Below are 1,232 nucleotides of genomic sequence, written 5' to 3'. Positions count from 1 at the left end.
CACATGAGCAGGATAATGCTGAATTTTGTGATATTGGTTAGTTCTGAGGAATGAGGGTGATGGGATTGAAAATGGATCTGCATTTTATCTATCGTCTATTTATCTAATCTATCATCTATTAACTGTATTTTTCCAAAAACAATCTTCTTTTGGGGACATAATATTAATAATTGCTAGAAAATGGGTTTGATAACATTTACAGTTACACCAACATTCATGAAGGCTGAATATCACAGGCAAAAATGGTGTACAACCACAAAACACCTTTTCATAATTCCCAAATAGCTTTATCTTTTAGCTATAAAGCTTGGTTACTACTATAAATGTAATAAATTCATTGAGTAATTCAAAAAATAAAAATAAAAAAAAAAGCTTGGTTGCAAAGCCAACCTTTAAGGATAGAATTTTTATGTCCGTTCAGAGCATCTTACATCTTTCTGGGCCTATTCATTTGCAGACAGGAGTAGGAACGGTAACCAGATTCTTCGTATCACACATTCACACGTGATGCGCACTCTTCATATGCTGTCCAATTTCTTGAAGATAAAAGGAGTGACTCACACGCAGCAGGGCCACATAGATGAGGAAGTTCCCTGTGGAGGAGATTGCATCCTCTGTTTCATCTCCTTGGGGTCCAGCTTCCGTGCGAGGCCTTCCATCTGGAGCATCACGGCCCTGCCTCACCAATTCCAGGGGCCGTGCTCTGCTCTTCCCCCCAAAAGATCTTCAGTAAATATTACTGTCTTCGTCCAGGCTGCTCGAACAGAATGCCATTGACTAGGCAGCATATCAACAACAGACATTTACTTCTCACAGTCCCGGAGGCTGGAGGTCTGAGGTCAGGGAGCCAGCACAGTTGGGCTCTGGTGAGGACCTTCTTCTAGGTGGCAGACTGCCCAATTCTGTCTTTTGTCTTTTTTGTTTGTTTGCTTTAGGGTTGAACCTGCAGCATATGGAGGTTCCCAGGCTAGGGGTCTAATTGGAGGTACAGCTGCTAGCCTACACCACAGCCACAGCGATGCCAGATCAGAGCCTACCCCGCAGCTCACCACAACGCAGACTCCCAAATTCTTGCTATATCCTCAAATGTCAGAAAGAGGGCAAGAGAGCTCTCCGGAGCCCCTTTTATAAGGTCACTATTCCCATTCATTAGGGCTCCACCCTCCTGACCAAATGACCTTTCCAAAGACCCTACTTCCAAATACCATCACATTGGGTATTAGGATGTAACA

General features: G+C 43.3%; 1 pseudogene; it reads right to left on the bottom strand.

Moving 5' to 3' along the window:
• Positions 1–518: 518 nt before the first annotated feature.
• LOC125125406 (mitochondrial import receptor subunit TOM5 homolog) lies at positions 519–668 on the bottom strand (annotated as a pseudogene).
• Between the last annotated feature and the right edge of the window lie 564 nt (positions 669–1,232).

Source organism: Phacochoerus africanus, chromosome 4 (genome assembly GCF_016906955.1).
Source record: "Phacochoerus africanus isolate WHEZ1 chromosome 4, ROS_Pafr_v1, whole genome shotgun sequence".
Classification (NCBI taxonomy): Eukaryota; Metazoa; Chordata; class Mammalia; order Artiodactyla; family Suidae; genus Phacochoerus; species Phacochoerus africanus.
Note: the sequence above shows the minus strand (reverse complement) of the source record. Positions and strands in the feature narration are given on the sequence as shown.